The following is a 20851-nucleotide window of genomic DNA, read 5'->3' as shown; positions in this document are numbered from 1 at the left end:
TTAGTAAAAACAATCATTTATTGTCTCCAGAGGTTGATCCAAGGGCTTACAACAGAGTAGGAGGCATTTATTCATTAAAACTGATGAAACTATATGAGAACAGTGAGAAGCCCAGCATTCAGTAGCAGCTCTACCCCAGCTCTGTGTCGCAGAGCAGCCATTCCTTGGGGGCTCTGCAGGTGTTCCAGGAAATGTCTAAGTATTCCTGCTCTGTAGGCAGAGTTGAGACAGTACAGCTGGGGAAGGGCACCCATTTCCCCAGAGTCCTGTGTCACTATCCCTGGTGCATTTGCAGCCTGTGAACATCCATGGGTACCACATGGCCCAGCTCTGGGCTACAGAAGGTCCTCACTGGGCTGTGAATTTCATTCCTGACCTCCTCCCCCAGTTCCCACTCTAGAGCAAAGAGTCTCTGCCCAAAGGACGGTGGAGCGAGCCTCAGTGGCAACACACACTCTTGCCATGTTTGACAACTGAACTGAAGTGAGTGGCTCAACTGGTAATTCTGGTATTTAGAGAACATCTATCTCAATCATGCCTGGACTAAACTGGCTTCTTTATAGTATGCCCAGTGCCATTCAAGCCACCAAGTACGCCTTTGACATTATTCCCTGTGGGCTATCCTACTTGTTAAAATCATGAGAGATCAGTTTATTGATTTCTTATCCTAACACTTATTTCATTCCTTACTTTAATGTTGAATCACCATTCAAGTTTTCAGACCAAAACAAATGAAATAGTTATATATTAACTCATGTAAGTAGACAAGAGCTTCATAAAATGAAACAAGAAGGGGAAACACCGATTAAGCATAAGGTATCCATTTTTCTCTCAAAATGAAGGTAGTGCTTTGAATAACAAGCTTGGTTTGCCACTTGGTAGAGCACGAACTGATCTCTCTGTGATTAATTCAGGTTTTATTTGGCTGCTAATATAGTCATTGTGGTATTGGGAAGTAATTACATATTTGTATGTATTTGATGCACATTTTATTTAATGCCTATAAGTTTCTCACAGTTCCGGCAGTTGGAAATTGGAGACCAAGGTGCCAGCAGATCCAGTGTCTTTTGAGGACCTGCTTCCTGACTCAGATAGCTGCTTTTTTGTATCCTCACAGAGTTGAGAGAGGGCTAGCTCCCTGGTTTTTTCTTATAAGGACACTAATCCCATTCACGAGGGCTCCACCTTCATGACCTAATCACCTCCCAAAGGTGCCACCGCATTGGGAATTAAGCTTCAACATAAGAATTTGGGGGGACACAAACATTCAGACCATAGCAGTGGGATATGCCCAGTGGATCCCCCTTCTATTACAGGGCTTCCCAATAGAAACACAGATTTGGATCCTACCATGAAGTAATTTAGGCCCAACCAGGAATATCAAAACTTATGTTCATTAATACAACACTTAGTATCTCTAATTTGCCCAGCACACCTAACAGAGCAGGTGCTAACTGAAGCCACATTTTCTTAGTGGTGTCAAGAGGTCTACACACTCAGATGTAGCGTGATGTTGCTGATGTTTCCAGCTTTTCAATTGCGCATCTGTAACCAGGACAACAGGTGATGGTCAGCTAATATGCTTGTGTGTCTGCCCCTCTCAGTCCCCCTCTCACTCTAGTCACTGCTGTGGCAGCCACTTTCTGCACAGGTGTTGACCAGCTTTAAGCAGGTGATTACTGTTTGCCCCTCCTTTCCTCCCTGAGACTCCTCTGATACCAAGGTACTGTGCACTTATGGGACCTTCTAGACACTCAAGCCTGGGTAACTCAAAAGTGTGGGTATTTAGCTCTTGAAGGTTCACCCTGCTGAGCTGATGGGTAACTGCTTCTGGCTTTGGTCCCTGGAGGAAGCTTCACATATATGAAATATATTCACAAGCCCAGCAAAAGATCTTGGTGGGGGCTTCCCTGGTGGCGCAGTGGTTGGGAGTCCGCCTGCCGATGCGGGGGACGCGGGTTTGTGCCCCGGTCCAGGAGGATCCCACGTGCCGCGGAGCGGCTGGGCCCGTGAGCCATGGCCGCTGAGCCTGCGCGTCCGGAGCCTGTGCTCCGCAACGGGAGAGGCCACAGCAGTGAGAGGCCCGCGTACCGCAAGAAAAAAAAAAAAAAAAAAGATCTTGGTGGAACTGGACACTAGTAGCCCTCATTAATGGCCAGCAGAGTAGTGCATCATTTTATCATCTTTCCCTAGCTCATTCTTACTCCCTGAGACCACTTCTCAGATATACTACCTGCATGGAAGCCTTTCAGATTCTGACACCAAAATACAGTAATGTGGGCAGGATGTGGGGAGGGTTTTTGGCTGCTAGAGGAGGTGCCTGAATAATTACATAAACACTATTGCTTTGACCCTGGAACATAATTTTATGTTGTATTCCCAGACCCAATCAGAAAAATGTTGTGTTTAGTATTGATTCTTTATGCCTCCTTTGACTTTTATCTTTTGTTTAGAAATAAATTTCATTTTCTTGCTTGCATAGTTATCAACTTTTTTTTTTTTTTACTTACACAGATTTTTAGTCTCATACTCAAAATCCCAAAAGATAAGACTATGGAAGATAGAGAACGTCCAAACTTCCAGCTGCTAGAATGACTGAATGGCTTTAAATATGAGCTTAAGGAATGTGAGACTTAGCCCTATGTAATGGGGAACCACCTAATGGTTTTCAGGAGTGGAGTAATTTGTCAATATCTCTCCTAATCAGATTAACCTGCTGGTCATGCTGAAGGTGAGTTGATTTCATGACACTGTAAGTACAGAATCACCTAACTGGACTTAAATGATGGACCTTCTAATTTCTGTTCCAGTTTCTGGATGCAACTCAATATGATATATAATCTAATATCACATCCAATTTAAAGATACTATAAATATTTAGTTAAATGTTCCTTTTGCTTGTGCATAATTTTTATACCTTTTGTTTATGTAACACAAATTTGTCCGCTGTGTTTGTGTCTTTATTTTTTACTAAATTAAACTTACCAAGCAGAGAATCTCTTCGTATAATATTTAATCAGTTAACTTACACAGAGGGCTAACAGTATTGTAATAATTATAGTATTTGCAATAATAATGTTGTTTTAATGTATACTGATCACTTTTGCATTTAGGTTTGTTGCTTAAAATTCAAATGCCAAATTATATTAGGAACTTCAATAAGCAAACATTATTCTATCATAATTTTTAAATAGATCCTTTCACTTTCCGAGTCTTAAGGGCTAGGATGCTAAGGCTTGTATGCTAAATATTGTATTTTGTACTCCATTTAGACTTTGATTTTGATTTAAAATTCAAAATCACTTCCATCATTTCTATCCTTGTGAGTGTGTGCCTGTGGGGATATTAAAATAGAGAAAGAGCTACTTGGAGAGATGAAATGATTGAATTTGATGCCTAAGGCCAGAAACCTCATTTTGCTTATGTTAATATGTAGAACTTTCTGCACTCCAATTCATGGCTAGTAAATGCTTTTTCTTGATTTTGTAAAATTCAGCATTGTATATCCCGGTTGAGAACCTTATTTCTTTTGTTGCAAATAGTGCTAGCAACCAATCTCAATCTACTTTCCATTAGCATAGCTCAATTATAAAGTGCTTACGCAAGGTTATTGAAAATCTAAACCTATATGTTGGTTTCCCTAACGCCAGTTTATTTAAGATTGCAGATTGAAGCTACTGTAATCTTAGGTTAATCAGTAATTAACTTAGCACAGAGATGGAATACAGAGATAAAATTATAACAGCTAGGAGGAATTTTTAAAGAAGCATTTTAATAAATATCTAGCAGTATATAATCCTTTTCAAAAAAGTGCAAACATCTCAGTGCCCCACTATGAGAGGGTAATATTAAGTCGACAACTTTTGTTAATATTACCTTTAAATTAAATAGTTAATTTATCTGTCTCAACAAATCTTTACTGGACACCAACTTCTTGGCATTCCAAGGTGAATAATACAGTGTCTCAGGCCTAGGTGATCTCAGAGCATAAGGTGGGATTGGAAGAAGAGAGGAGAAATTTACAAATATACAAATGTAGTTTGAAATAGTAAATCACTTACAAATGATTATAAAAATACAGAGGATAGAATAAACGCCTGAGTAAATCATAAACAAAGCTTTCCAAAGAGAAAAGACACACCTGGAAGAGTCTACAAGCAGAGAATTAGAGTCATATCATTACAGGCAGAAAGAGAAGAGTGTGTGCATAGGCTAAGATTCTTGACAATGTATGTAATGTTTTATTTATGGGGAGAAAGAGATGATGATGACCAGGACAGAAAGCTGGAGTGCTGAGAAGCATGGTATGACCACAGATAGGTGGGGTAGATGTGTTTTATGTAGGATCTTATATATAATGCTAAAGTGTTTAGGTTTACAAGAAGGAGACTGATTTAATGAGATTTACTGTTTAGAGAAACAACTGATGGAGGAAAATGGAGGAGGAGCTGGTGATGAGTACAAAGCTAAAGCAATTGTTCAGTGAAGACTGAGTTTGAACTAAGGTTCTGGCAGTGGCAATGTGGTGGTGACAGCATCACCTGGGCTTCCTGACTGATGCATTGTGGGAAATGAGGCAAAAGGAAGAGTCACAGGTGATGCCTAGCATCCTCCTGCTGAGGGGATGATGCCATCAATGAAGGCATGGAATGATGGAGGAGGAAAACTTGGGGTCTTATGAGTGTGGGGGTTTCAAAATATTACATTTGTTGCTTCTAAACTTTCTTAATAGACATAAACTTATGTAAAAGACTAATTATAACAATGTGTTTTGGAGTTTGTAACATAAAAAGAAATTATATATAACAATGATATCACAAAAGGGGGAAGAGCGATAGAGGTACACAGGAGTAGCATTTGCACCTCACACTAATTTAGTCAGTACAAGTCTGAAGTAGATGATGATGAGTTAAAATGTACCTGGTAAGTCTAGGACAAGGAAATATTTTTTTTAATGTAGTGAAACAATGATGAAAGGAATTAAAATATTACACTAGTCAATATTCACTTAATGCAAAAGAATGCAGGGAAAGAGGACTAGAGTAGCAAAACAGACATGAGACATGAAGAAAAAAACTAAAATGAGAGCTGTAAATCTAAAAATATCAGTAATAATATGAAATGTGAATGGATTAAAAATTCAATCAAAAGGCAGAGATGGTTAGACTGGATAATAAACAATATCCAAATATCTATAGGAAGCAAGCTCTAGAGTCAAAGATAAAAATAAGTTGAAGTAAAAAGATACAAAGAGATATACTATGCAAGCTCTAACCTTCAGAGCACTGGAGCACTACAGTAGTTTCAAACAAACTTTAAAATAAAAGTGTTAGTAGAAATAAAAAGGGACTTTTTATAGTGATCTCAGAGTTAATTCATTTCATCAGGAAAGACCATACTCCAGACCATAAAATAAGTTTTAATAAATTTAAGAAGATTGAAATAGTGGCGCTGGAACAACTGGACACCTTTATGCCAAAAGAAATGAATCTAGACACATCTTACACATTTCACAAACATTAACTCAAACTAGATTATAAACCTAAATGTAAGTACAAATATAGATGACTTTGGGTCTGAAAATGAGTTTTTAGATGCAACACTAAAAGCACAAAGAATTGATAACTTCCACTCTACTAAAATTAACTCTTTTTCTGTGAAAGTCACTCTTAAGAGAGTGAAAATACAAGCCACAGCCTGGGAGAAAATATCTGCAAGACTCATATCGCATAAAGGACTTGTATCCAAAATATTCAAAAAAAGAAAAAAACTCTAAAAACTAAACCATAATAAAATAAATAATCCTATTAAAAATGGGCAGATGATCTAAACAGACGTTTCATCAAAGAAGATATACAGATGGCAATAGCCTATGAAAAATGCTCAACATCATTCTTCATTAGGGAATTGCAAATTTAAACAACGAGCTACTACTATACACCTATTAGAATGGTTGACATCTAAAAAGCTGACACTACCAAATGCTGATGAGTCTGCAGTGGAACAGGAACTCACATTCATTGCTGGTGGGAATACAAAACAGAAGACAATTTGGTCATCTTTTACAAAGTTACACGTAGTATTTATTGTATGATCCAGTAATCATGCTCCTAATTATTTTCCCAACTGACTTTGAAAACTTATGTCCACATAAGCCTGCACACACGTGTTTACAGTAGCTTTATTCATAATTACCAAACACCGAAAACAATCAAAATGTCCTTCAATAGGTGAAAGGATAAACAAACTGTTGTGTATCCATACAATGGGACAGCATTTAATCATAAAAGGAAGTGAGCTGTCAAGTCAGGAAAAGACATGGAGGAATCTTAAATGCATATATTAATAAGTGAAAGAAGGTGGTCTTGAAAGGAAACATATTGTATGATTCCAATTATGTGACTCTGGAAAAGGCAACATTTTAGAGACAGTACACAGGTCAGTGGTTGCCAGAGGATGGGGGAAAGGGATAAATAAGTGAAGCATGGGGCTGTTTATGGCAGTGAAGCTATTCAGTATGATACTGTAATGGTAGGTGCATGCCATTAAGAATTTGTCAAAACCCATAAAACCTTGCAACACAAAGAGTGAACCTTAAGGTATCCAAATTAAAAAAATATATATATATACAGATATATACTGTATTACAAAGATATGATATAACCTTACAGAAGGGGGTAACAGAAAAGATGCTGACCTAAGTAACTTTGGAAATGAATAGAATTTGTAAGACTAAAGTCAAAAAGATTGCACATAAGTACTATACCTTAGCTGATAAAGTTGGTTCCTATGTTGGTATAGGTTAACAGTACTGATACTACTGTACGTTATACCTGAACTGAATGATTAAATAAATGGATGACAGATGGTTGGAGCCTGGTTTCTCACTGTTGAAGTGGAAACATGTAAATCAGCAAAGAGAGGAGGCTAGAATGATCATGTGGTAATGGATTAGACTTGGAGACATCAGAAGGAACTCATGTTTACTTACAATAGAAACAGTGTTTAAATATAGAATATCTATATACGTGTATATACATGGTTTAATAGACACATATGTATTTCTTTGCTCTATAAGCTGAGAAGACCTTAAATAAAGGTATTTCAGTAGAAAATAAACTTATGGTTATCAGGGGGTAAGGGGCAGGGAGGGATAAATTGGAAGGTTCGGATTGACCCATACACACTACTATATATAAAATAGATAACTAACAAGGACCTACTATATAGCACAGGGAATTCTTTTTTTTTTTTTAAGAGATTCTTTTAAGAAATTTATTTATTTTTAAAAATTTTTGGCTGTTTGGGTCTTTGTTGCTGCACCCAAGCTTTCTTTACTTACAGCGAAAGGGGGCTGCTCTTCACTGTGGTGCACGGGCTTCTTATTGAGGTGGCTTCTCTTGTTGTGGAGCACAGGCTCTAGGTGTGAGCGCTTCAGTAGTTGCGGCACGGGGGCTCAGTAGTTGTGGCGCATGGGCTTAGCTGCTCTGCAGCATGTGGGATCTTCCTGGACCAGGGCTCAAACCCGTGTCCCCTGCATTGGCAGGCAGATGTTTAACCAATGCATCTGCCCTAGCACAGGGAATTCTACTCAATACCCTGTAATGGCCTATATGGAAAAAGAATCTAAAACAGAGTGGATATATGTATTTGTATAACAGATTCACTTTGCTCTACACCTGAAACTAACACAACATTGTAAATCAATTATACCCCAATAAAACTTAAAAACAAAAAAAGGCATCTCAGTAGCAACAAGTATACCTAGCACCCGGATCTTTGTTTTAAATACCATTCTCTAATAAAATGAACCAAGGGTTCTTGGAGAAATGGCTAATTCTAGGACTGGGCAGAAAATACACAAGATGAGTCTGAAGCATCTTGTAGTACCTGGAAATAAGGAAGTGCTTAAAAAATAAGCGTATATAGATGCGGGTATGTCAAAGGGACATGGGAGCCAACTGAAGGACCTCGCCTGCCCCAACGGCCAAAGCTAAAATAATTTGAGTAACAAAGTTGATAAAGTAGTATTGGAGTATAAATAAAAGTATATGTAAATATCCATGAGTCCATACCGATATAAATACATGATTGAATAAATTAATAAATGGAGGATGAGAGACAAATCTCCCATGTATAAGAATTCGAAATAAATTATATAGATATTCCACCCTAAATGAGGGGAGATAATGACTTCCTTTCAAAGAGGACAGTTTAAAAAGGAGGAGAGAAGAGTAACTTTACAGTGGAGAAATCTGAAAAATACTACTTCAGTCAAGCAATTATAGTCAATATCTATAGTCATAAATCATATTGATAACATGTACCCCTGACAATTGCGCAAAGATAATTCTATATGGAAGGATAAACTTTTCAGCAAATGTGTAGAATACTTGAATACCCACAAAGGAAAAAATACACTCAATTATTGCCTGAATTCACATGCAAAAATTAGCTCAAAATGTAGCATAGATCTACATTTTAGACCTGAAACTATAAAACTTCTAAAAGTAAATGTAGAAGAAGATCTTAATGATGTTGGGTTTGGCAAAGATTTCTTAAATAGGATATTTAAGCAAAAATTATAAAAGAAAACAATTGGTATATTCAATTTCATCAAAATTAAGGACTTTTGCACTTCAAAGATACCATTAAGAAAATGAAAAGATAAGAAGTGCACAAGGAGAAAATATTTTCAAAATATATTTTTGATTTTTGCATAGTATATAATGAAAACTATGACTCAATAATAAGAAATTAATTTGATTAACGGTGACAAAAAAATTGGGAAAAAATTTGAACTCACACTTTTCTAGAAAAGAAAAGAATGCCAAAGAAGTACATGAAAAGATGCTCAACATTAGTAGTTTCAGAAATGCAAATTAAACCCACAGTGAGATACCTTTGTGCATCTATTAAAATAGCAACAATTTAAAACAGACACACACACACACAACAACAAACACTCCTGGGCATATACCTGAAGAAAACCATAATTCAAAAAGATACATGGACCCCAATCTTCACAGCAGCACTGTTTACAATAGCCAGGACATGGAAGCAACCTAAATGTCCGACAGAGGAATGGATAGAGAAGATGTGGTACATATAAACAATGAAATATTACTCAGCCACAAAAAGGAATGAAATAATGCCATTTGCAGAAACAGGGATGAACCTAGGGATTATCATACTGAGAGAAGTAAGTCAGACAGAGAAGGACACATATCATATGGTATCACTTATATGTGGAATCTAAAAAAATGGTACAAGTGAACTTATTTACAAAACAGAAATAGAGGGGGCTTCCCTGGTGGCGCAGTGGTTGAGAGTCCGCCTGCCGATGCAGGGGACACGGGTTCGTGCCCCGGTCCGGGAAGATCCCACATGCCGCGGAGCGGCTGGGCCCGTGAGCCATGGCTGCTCAGCCTGCGCGTCCGGAGCCTGTGCTCCGCAACGGGAGAGGCCACAGCAGTGAGAGGCCCGCACACCGCAAAAAAAAAAAAAAAAAAAAAAAAAAAAAAACAGAAATAGAGTTACAGATGTAGAAAACAATCTTATGGTTAACAGGGAGGTCAGGAGGGGAGGGATAAATTGGGACATGTGGGATTGACATATACATATTACTATATATAAAATAGATAACTAATGAGGACCTACTCTACAGAACAGAGAACTCTACTCAATACTCTGTAATGACCTATATGGGAAAAGAATCTACACATACATATGGATATACGTATACGTATATCTGAATCACTTTGCTGAACACCTAAAACTAACACAACTTTGTAAATCAACTATACTTCAATAGAAATTTAAAAAACAAACAAAAACCAAAAAGTCTATAAAACATGACAACACAAAGTAATGGCCATGATCAAGAGAAACTGGAACTTTTAAACTATGTTGATGAAGATGCAAAATGGCATCTGGCCACTTAGACAAACATATTCAGAGTTTCTGACAAAGTTAAGCATACAATTACCATAGTGATCTAGCAATTCCACTCATAAGTATTCACGCAAAGGAAATGAAAATATATATGCACATAAAGACTTGTGTTCAGATGTTCATAGCAGCTTTACTCATGATAGCCAGAAACAAGAAACAACCCAAATGTCCATCAGCTGGTTAAAAAAGAGTAGTAGATTCATGGATTGGAATATTACTCAGAAATAAAAAGGAAAAGCTATTGATACAGTCAACAACATAAATTAATCTCTAAAGCATGATTCTATGTGAAAGAAGTCATATACACAAACCCATCTATTTCTTTGTTTCCATTTATGTAACGTTCTGGAATAGGCCAAACTATTAAGACAATAAACAGTTCAGTAGTTGTCAGGAGTTGGTGAGGGGACTAAGTGGAAAGGGGCACAAGGGAAATGTATAGAGTACTGTATGGAACTATTCTATGTTGTGGTTATGGTGGTGAGTATACAATGGGATACATTTATCAAAATTCATCAAAGTATACACTTAAATGAAAATTTTAGTATATGTAGATTTTACCTAAATAAAGCTGATTTAAAATTAATTTAGGCTGAAATTTTGTAAAATTCTTCTAAATCTATAGCACAGGGAGCTCAGCTTGGTGCTCTGTGATGACCTAGATGGGTGGGATGCAGGGGTGGGAGGGAGGTCCAAAAGGGAGGGGATATAGGGATACATAGAGCTGATTCACTTGATTGTACAGCAGAAACTAACACAACATTGTAAAGCAATTTTACTCCAGTAAAAATAAAGTAAACCACAGAAATATTTGTACATAACAATTCCCATGGGTTTTGACTTTTTATGTATCTTCTGTGGTCCTTTTCAGGAAATATTATGGAAAATATTTTAATTAAAGCCAACTGACATTGACTTTATTTTCTTTATGTCAGAACATAGGCATTCTCTGTTCCTTCTCTTATTTTTCACTTCTATCTGGATCCAAATAAATGAATATACAGTGTTTTTGTGTTTTCAAACAATTGGAACTCCTTTTCAGATATGTGAGTATGATATTAGGTTTTAACGTAAGGAATCTTGATTACATGGGATTTATTTTTTTTGCTAGAAGAAATCTTGATCATCAAATAGTTCAAAATTTTCATTTTGTAGGAACTTGAAATACAGTTAAAGTATTCAAAGGCATATTGTTAGTTACTTAAATATCTCAGTCAAAGATTCAGTTCTGCAATGTTTCCTTTTTGACAATATTTTTCTTGTATTCTTTCATCAAACATGTCTATTTTTGTCAAGAAGTGTAGTGTACTCCCCTTCCTCCTTTTATCTATCTATCTATCTATCTATCATCTATCTATCTAATCTATCTACCATCTATTTCCAACTGGGATGAAATTCATGTAGCATAAAATTAACCAAAGTGAGTGGACTTTTAAACCATTTTGATGGTTTAATGTCTACAACAGTCAATTTGGTTTTGGTCTTTTCCGTTCATGATATGGTTCTGAAGTGAGAAAGGCTGCTTTGAGCTTCATAGATGTCCATTAAGCATCCTCTTTTGTGGGTGTCCTTCTGGTCTGGGACCTTCAGAATAAAGTTTTAGGTCCAGAATCGAAGTCTCTCTTCCTATCGCTTCTTTTGGATAGCCTTTCGAGGTCAATATACAATGTAGTGACCTTTCCCCACATCCTGACATTCAGAATGGTCTTACCTTCTTTTCGCAAATTATCTAAACTCTCAGCTTCGTGTAGGTAAGGTTATTGAATAACCAATTCCTAACTCCTGTAAAGGTATAAGAGAGGCTAGAGTGCATGGTTCCTAACTGCTTGCTGCTTAATCGCTCCCTTTCATTTGAAGCTATAAGCACTTTTTAGTAGTGGAGAGAGATTGACCATCTGTGGATTCCGGCTGACCCTGAAATGTTGTCTTACTCTCTGCATTCAGGAGTTAGTGCCTATTTAGGCTGAGCACTTTTTATGCCAAAACATCTGTTGGATTCCCTGGATTTATAAATAAGACTTGGGTAGTTCACTATGGGGACCTTCCCTGACACTCTCCAGAGCTGAATGTGCTTGTTTTCTTCTGTAGGACTTGAAGTCTTGATAAGGTTTTGATTTAGAGGTGTGAGAGAATGGTCCCCAGTTGACTATGTCCTCAGGCTGAACTGGATCTGGAGAAATAAACAAGTGATCTTTCCAACTGCTGGCAGCAGAGAACCTAAGCTACCCTTTCTCAGGAGCAAAGGTCAAGAGGGGTCCATATTCATTAATTCAATGGGAACCCGAACCTCAGTTTAGGAAAGTTAGAAAATTCACACTCACAAAAAAAGTACAACTCTCTAATCTTTACATCCATGTCAGTCTCATTTGTCCCAACTCACAACGAGCTATCACATTTTGTGGCAAGCTATAAACTTGTTGAGTCACTAGCCTGCCTGGTTAATGGAGGAAAAATAAATTCCTGTTCCTGTATAATGACACTTATTCACTGTAGACATTTGCATCACTGGGAAATGATAAAACCTCATCCTTCATTATGAAGTTCTGGGCTGACAAAGAGGAAAATATAGTGTCGTGGGACAACTATGAATATAAAACAAGCTTAATAAAGAAATAGTGACAAATTATATTATGCCAAATGCAATAAAAAATGTTACTAACTCATTGGAAATGTCGTAAATAATCTAAATAGTTTTTGACTGTCAAGGCTTTGAAAAATATATTCCTTTAAAAATGAGGCACAGAAGAGATAATTTAATTGCCATGATATTTTGACAAGCTTGGAGATTCCCATCTTCGGCTTATTTGCTAAATTTAGATACTTGTTCAAGTTGAAATGAAGGGAGGAACACAATTAACCTGTTTTGCCGTTCTATTGTTGATCTGGCAAGAAAGCTGTGAGTACTCTTCAGCTCCAGGACCACTGCTTTGGTTTCAGATCAATATTTGGATGATGTTGTAATCAGTTTAGACAAGTGCATCTTCACAAAGTAGGCGAAGTCTCAGATTTCGAACTTGAACCCTGATAAAAGATAATTGTCATACTTACAACATTACCTAATAGTAAGTTGTAGCTTCTGAAACACCTGTCACCAGCCCTTCTTAATCAACTTGACTAAGTCTCTGGCTTAGAATTGAAGGACTTACATGCTAGAAGGTAATTATTTTTCTTCTTCTCATCAAGTATTTGCCACAGAATTATCTGCTCTCATTACTATTGGATATCTTACAAGTTTCTTTATTCTGATTTTACTGGGAAAGGATGCTCTTTCTCAGTCATGTAACCATTCTGCATCGCTATTTTTCTTTTGTCCTTTTATCTTCTATGTTTTGAAGACTCTTATCTGACTCTTAGAGGAGAAGCTAAGAAGTAGAGACATGACTTCAGCATCTATGATATTTTGAACAGCATTTTTCTTTTGTTACCAGTTCATCAGAAGAGGCAACAGCCGTGCATCCTGCTTGGACCTGCCAAGGATAGGGATCCCTAGCCCCACCAAAACAACAGTTAAACTAAGCCTGTCTTTTCATGCTCTTATAAATGCAGAAAATAGAGTAAAGAAGAAAAGAATCACCATTCAGTTCATGGTACCGTACCTTCTATCAAATCTCTATCTTAGTGTACTCTGTAATTAAAAAGTTGACTTATATAGGAGCTGTTCTTTTCCAGGATGAAGCTGAGGGTTGAGTGTTGAACACTTTGCATTCCACAGCAGAAGTTCCACTGCTCAATCAATCACAGGTTTCTTTCCCATCAAACCTTCTCTACATTGCCCTCCACACAGCTATCACCAATTCATTGGACTTGGTGTGTAAGATGTGACCAATTTGCCATTTGGCTCTCGAGGGTAGATTACACTCCCAAGTCATGTATAATCTTTAATTTCCTTTGAAACCCTGGGTTGGCTTTGAGATATATATATATATATATATATATATATATATATATATATATATATATATCCCATTTTGAATTTTTTTGAAAGTTGATACATATTTCCCAAAGAGCAATTTAATTTCTCTTGTTGAAATTCCCTCACTTGTGTTTAGTGCTCCTAAAGCTATTTCTAGAGTTATTGATCATATTCCCATAATTTTCCTGAACCATTGTCATTGACAACTCAATCTTCATGCTTTTATCTTCATACAAACTCAGAAATAACTCTGGATCAGCTCATTCAAAATAACTGATACATCAAGATTTTTTGATGCTCTGATTATCACGTCAGCTATTTCTCCAATGTGAAGAATTAAATTTAAAACTTCTGTTTTGCAAGACACTGCTAAAAGAATGAAGAGGCAGCCACAGACTGGGAGAAAATATTTGTAAAACACGCACCTGATAAAGGTCTTGTATCCCAAATATACAAACTTCTCTTAAAACTCAACAATAAGAAAACAAAAAATTTATGTTTAAAAAATGGGGAAAATATCTGAATAAATACTTCACCAGAAAGATATACACGTAGCAAATAAACACACAAAAATGTGCTCAACATCATTTTTCATTAGGGAATTGTAAATTAAAAGAACGAGATACCACTATACATCTATTAGAATGGTCAAAATCCAAAGCTCAATACCAAATGCTGGTGAGGATGCAGAGCAAAAAAAAAACTACTTTTGTTCATTGTTGGTGGGAATGCAAAATGCTACAGCCACTTTGCAAGACAGTTTATCAGTCTCTTACAAAACATAGTCTTAGCGCACAATTCAGCAATCGCACTCTTAGGTATTTACCCAACAGTGTCGAAAATCTATGTCCACACAGAAACCTGTGCACCGGGTGTTTAAAGCAGCTATTTTATTCATAACTTTCACAGTGTGGAAGGAACCAAGATGTTCTTCAGTAGGTGGATGGATAAATAAACTGTGGTACATCCATACACTAGAATATTATTCAGCGGTGAAAAAGAAATGAACTAGCGAGCCATGAAAAGACACGGAAGAACCGTAAGCATGTATTACTAGGTGAAAGAAGCCAGACAGAAAATGTTACATGACACATGTTTTTAACTAAATAATATTCTGGGAAAAGCAAATCTATGGAGACAGTAAAAAGATCAGTGGTTGCCAAGGGTTATGGGGGAGAAAAGGAGGGACACATAGGTGAAATTCAGGGGATTTTTAAGGTGAATAAAATTATTCTGTATGATACTGTAATGATAGATAGATAAATAGAATGATAGATAGTTATGCATTTGTCAATACCCATAGAAATGTAGAGTGAACCCTAATATAAACTGTGGACTTTAGTTAAAAATAACATAAATTCACCAATTATAACAAATTGATGACAAAAGTACCATACTAATGCAATAGTGGACACGTGTGTAGTGGGTGGGGAGAGAGGGTGAGGGGAACTCTCTGTACTTTCTTCTCAATCTTTCTGTAAACTTAGAATTGCTCTAAAAAGTAAAGTCTATTAAAACAACAACTTGCCCCCAAAATTGATATACTGTTTTCTTGATGCCATGATTATTATTTCAGCTATTTCTCCAATGTGGTTTATTTTATTCTTATTCATCTAGTCCATCTTGACTTACTTTAAATGGTAAATTTATATGCACAAAACCATATATTTTTAGTGTTGCTAAATATTGTTTATGTATCGTTCTTCTAGGGTCCAACAACTTTGATGCTAATTACTTATAGTTTTTCGTATGCAGTACACAATTGTGACAATACAACTTAGATACATAAAATATTAAAGAATATGCAATCAGAGACTATCAAGCAACTGTAATTGACTTTACCCTTGAGCTTCTTATTAGATTGAGAATTATCCTTACTGATTGATGCAAAATGACGTGCCATTGTGTGTGATTGATTGGAAATCATTTCTATGGAATGCCATGATGAGGACCTGCCGTCCCAATGAAAGTAGAGCTGATGGCCACGGTTACCTTTGCTTCCTGTGTACAAAGTTTGGCCCTCAAGGAAGTCATGAAATTAATTCCACATACTATAGAATAGATGGCATAATCATTGTTGGATAATGATAGCTAACATTTGAGTATATAACATGTCAGGCACTGACAGAGGGCTTGGCATGTATTAATATAAACCATTTAATCTTTACAACAGTCTTACAAAGTAGGTGCTTTTATTATTTCCATTTTATAGATGACAAAACTAAGTCATGCAAGGTTAAGTAACCTACAAGCCAAATGAAGGGTTAGGGTTAGGGGCAGAACTGTGATTTGACCTTAGGCAGGCACTCTGGCATGCATATTCTTTTCTATGCTTATCTTAGTGATAGAAAGTGTGGATGCAAATGCTGAAACTTTGATTTAAAAAATACACAATCTAGTTTGTCTTCTCACTTTGGGTATCTAATGTTCAAAGCATTCCTCGAAACCTCACTTACTGACCCTGCTTTGGTCTTGTGTCTACAGAGCAAAGCAGATGGTACTCTTAGCTACTGCCTGACACACAGAGGCTCTGACCCCCTAGAGCACTTTGTCCTAAACTCGCTGGGTGACCCCGTACACTTGCTCTAGACTGTCTCTATGTGTCTCTGTGAACAGGCCCATCTGAGGGGAGCTACCCTTGTTCCTGCGCTCCTGGAAGAAAAACAAGATCACAAGCTATTGCTGAGAAAAGGCAGCAAGATTGTGGGGTGGATAGACAAACCCATGGGAACAATGAGTACAAAAAATATAGAAGAAACTACTTACTTATTGGTTGAAGCTACAGTTTTTGGTTAATACTTCTAAAAAAAGATTCACAGTGAATTTTAGTTTGCCAAGTTTATTCTTTGCAAACTGTTAGATAATCTACACTTTTTACAGATTGCTAGCTCTATATTAAACAAACATATCTGGCAGACACCTTTTCATAAGACTGAAAAGACTGAAATTCTTTTTTGTGATAAATTGAAAGAAACAGAAAAACAACTGGGAACAAATACTGCAACTTTTTAATTATCTAAAGTTCATGGAATGCTAAATGCAATCTTCTCCCCACTCCTGCAGAATACAAAACCCGCACTGAAATGTGAGGGAGGTGGCCATTCTGAAAAAGGATTAACGATCCTATGAAACCAATGAACAGCACGGTCTTTCTGCAATTATTTTTACTTTCTCCTCTTAAAATGTGTAATGAAGTAAATTTATACATATCAACTCCCTGCAATTTACTTGAATTGAGTTATAAGAATTTTAAATGGCAAGAGAGATGCCCAACTATAAAAATACAAAGCTATTTTACAGAAGATGGCCATTACCAAAAATTTTAAAACTTATGATCACATCCTCTTAAGAATGAATTTGAAACTAAAAGACAAGAATTTTTCTCTTCTTTTGTGGGTAAAGGGATGAGAACGTTTTGAATAATAAAGGAGGTGTTTAGAATGTTAAATGAAAAAGAAATGAGATGATAGCAAGTTGGTGGGTAGAGAAGAAACTGTCCAATCTAAGACTCTTTCCCTCCTGCTACAAAAGATCCATTCTAGACTTGCCTTGACTATAGTTTTTATTAAAGCAATCATCCTTGATGTTCCTCATACGAGCGACTATATCATTACATCTGATATAATGTGCACTCAAGGAATATTATACGAATTATCTGGGGAGAAAGTGAAATATTGCTTGGAGCACGATAACATATAGAGAAAGGAGAAGCTGATTATCTGATTCCTAAATGGGTGTTTGGAACAGTAAGGGGAGCTTTATTTTACTGTATAGTCAGAAACATGCTAGGATTCTTTAAAAAAATGTGGAGTTTGAACCACATGACTCATTAGTTATAAAACTGAATTCACTATGGGTAGTAAAGTTCAGACAGATTTTGAGTGGTATAATCCTGAGAACAACTTGGAAAAGAAAAACAAGATAGAAGCTGCATAAAATCAGTAAAACTGTACCCAAAATATAATAATAGTGTTTTCTCTTGATAGAATTATACAAGTACACCGAACAGATTTTTAGAAGCTTGCCATAGCTTATAAAATAATTTCATATAATATGCATTTGTTTATATATGAGTATATATATATATATATATACACATATACATATACCTATAAATTCTCAGTGGACTCATGAAGGAAATTAAAGAATTAATGATAAATGTGTGAGTATATGGACTACACTTGGGAAAATATTGAACATAATTATCAGCTTACCTATGTTAAGACTGTATCATATTTGTACATCTGTATTCTGATTACTCCAAAATGCTTTCCAACTTAGTATAATCCATTTTATTCTTGTAAAACTGGAAAGTGGAAAACCTGTAACTTGGCCCAATTTCCATGGCCAGTGATTAAAATTTTCCTGGTTGACAGAGTTGTAGTCAAAATTTCCTCCTGGCAGCTGCCGGCTCTCTCTCCCTAGGGCATAGAAGTAGTATGAAAATTTCTGCGCCATCCCTAAGCGCCCACGACTTACTCACTGCAGGTCTAAGTTCTCTATAACGGCCAACGTTTTGGCTCAACAGATGTCAATTCCTGCCTTTCACAACGTGCATTTTCCTGCCTTTCACACGACATGTCAAAATACTTGAATTTGCTGTCATTTACCATTTGACTGCTGACAGCGGCTCAGTTCAAATTGTGGACAGCACAGCTCCTACTAGTGGACTGGCCATCTATCAGACAATAACAAGAGAAAGCAGAGCTCACCCTGGTGGTCGTGTTTGGCTTCCGGTTTCACTAGTTCAGCTTTGAGCTACTTCTCAAGTCTTCTTCAGGGAAGACAAAATAGAGTTCAGTTTTATGATGTTCCCAGCAATCATGTCCATAAAACAGTGAAGAGTGGTAAATACATTAACTTCAATATCATGAAATGTAAATATCGTATGAATAGAATGAAATAGTAGAAGGAAGCAAGTTACTTTGCAAGACAAGCATTGATGAATGAATCGAACCACCTCTTTCTTTTTTGCTTCCCTTTTTTTTTTTAACCAGACAAAATTATTAAGTAACATACTATATCCTGGACTCTGTAGAATTACTTTTACACACTTAAAAAACTGAAGGGATCATATCACACACTTTTACCTGTTTTGACACAAGTGTAAGCTTTTCTGTACAACTCTCACGGAAATCCTAAAGTACAAATACCCACCCTGTATGACATGGTGTCTTACAGAATGATGTATTAAGTAAAAAAACTCTATGACTGCTGACAACATTCACAATCTACCTCGTGTTAAAAATTGTTTATGAAATCAGGAAAAGAAAGCACTAGAGGTTTTTGCTGTGGTTTCAGAGCCCCTGGCGATTTGGCATACCTAAGTTGACTGTTACCTTTATTTTTTTCCTTTCCAAAATGTATTCTCACTGGGGTCTGGTGTGACATGTGCAATATCACCTTAATCTCTACATCGCTACGTCTGGCATGAAAACTTCGCTTTTCCAAGAGAAGTAACTACATTGTTATTGGAAACAAAATTACATTCGCTCAAAAAACTGAGCCCCACGAGCCTGCCCTGGTTTATCAACTATAGAGAAAAAATCAGATATCGGTCATTCTGATTTGGAATAAGATTTTTCTGGTAGAGAAAGAGGATTTCGATATGTGACAGAGAAAAATGTGCTACTTGTTAATATTCTCTTATATCGTAGAATAAGTTCTACTAAAAAATATAAAACATTTTTCCTTCATGTATTTGAACAAAATGTTCTAAATTATCTGATGTATTGAAATGCAGTTAGCACTTTACAGCAGATCGGAAGGCACACATTAACTGAGTGAGCATCAAAATATGACCAGAGGGATTGTGTTGTATTCCTCTTAGCCGTCTTTTTATTCTTGGAAGTATAGTTATTTTACAATATTATGTTAGTTTCAGGTGTATAGCATAGTGATTCAGTATATTTTTACAGATTATACTTCATTAAAAGTTATCACAAATAATGGCTATATTTCCCTGTGCTATACAATATATCCTTGTTGCTTCTCTATTTTATACACAGTAGTTTGTATCTCTTAATCCCCACCCCTATCTTGCTCCTCCCCACTTCCCTCTCCCCACTGGTAACCACTAGTTTGTTTTCTATATCTGCGAGTCTGTCTTGCATATACATTCATTTATATTATGGTTTAGATTCTACATATAAGTGATATCACACGATATTTGTCTTTATCTGTCTGACTTATTTCACTAAGTATAACATTCTCTAGGTCCATCCATGTTGTTGCAAATGGCAGAATTTCATTCTTTTTTATGGGTAAGTAATATTCCATTGTGTGTGTATATAACACACCACATCTTCTTTATCCATTCATCTCTTGATGGACACTTAGGTTGCTTCCATATCTTGCTATTGTAAATAGTGCTACTCTGAACATTGGGGTGCTTGTATCATTTCAAATTACTGTTTTCATTTTTTCCAGATATATACCAAGGAATGGATTGCTGAATCATATGGCAGTTATACTTTCAGTTTTTTGAGGAAACTCCATGCAGCCTTTCATAGTGGCTGTACCAATTGCATTCCCACCAACAGTTTTAAGTGTTCCTTTTTCTCCACATCCTTGCCAACATTGGTTATTTGTAGAATTTTTGACAGCCATCCTGACAGGCACGAGGTGATATTTCATTGTCGTTTTGATTTGACTTTTGCTAATAATTAGCAATGTTGATCATCTTTTCATGTGCCTATTGGCCATCTGTGGATCTTCTCTGGAAAAATATTCAGGTCTTCTGTCCATTTTTTGGATTGGATTTTTTCTTTTTTTGATATTGAGTTGTGTAAGCTGTTTATACATTTTGGATATTAACCCCCTGTTGGTCACATAATTTGCAAATATTTTCTCCTGTTCTGTAGGTCTTCTTTTCAATCTGTTGATGGATTTTTTTGCTGTACAAAGGCTTTTAAGTTTAACTAGGTCCCGTTTGTTTATTTTTGCTTTTGTTTCTTTTGCCTTAGGAGACAGATCCAAAAAATA

Source organism: Pseudorca crassidens, chromosome 17 (assembly GCF_039906515.1).
Source record: "Pseudorca crassidens isolate mPseCra1 chromosome 17, mPseCra1.hap1, whole genome shotgun sequence".
NCBI lineage: Eukaryota > Metazoa > Chordata > Mammalia > Artiodactyla > Delphinidae > Pseudorca > Pseudorca crassidens.
The sequence above is the reverse complement of the archived record's forward strand: the minus strand, read 5'-3'. Positions refer to the sequence as shown.